We start from the raw sequence: 399 nt of genomic DNA, 5'->3' as shown, positions 1-399 counted from the left end.
ATATCAAGCAGAAGTCGATCTCCGTCGAATTGCGCGATGGTATGATGAGCTTTCGGAGTACCAATTTACAATCCATTATATCCCAGGCCAAAACAATGACGCTGCTGATGGGATATCCAGGAGACCCGACTTCCAGTCGACGGCGAGCCGGTTACACTAGCTACTATTGCCACCCGAAGTCAAGTGCGTCAGCGTGTGGATGTCTCATTGTCTGTGACCGTCACTGGGGCCGTTCGATGCTATAGTGAGGACGAGACGACAAAAGCGCTACTGCAGCTGCTTGACGTGAGCACTACCGCGCCGCAAAACGATGCTGTGTTATCAGCTGCTCTTCGACATCTCGAGCGCTATTCGCTATGTGAAGGACGACTGTACTATCAGGCAGGTCATCATACAACG

Source organism: Phytophthora infestans, genomic scaffold (assembly GCF_000142945.1).
Source record: "Phytophthora infestans T30-4 supercont1.18 genomic scaffold, whole genome shotgun sequence".
In the NCBI taxonomy this organism is placed as follows: domain Eukaryota; phylum Oomycota; class Peronosporomycetes; order Peronosporales; family Peronosporaceae; genus Phytophthora; species Phytophthora infestans.
Note: the sequence above shows the minus strand (reverse complement) of the source record.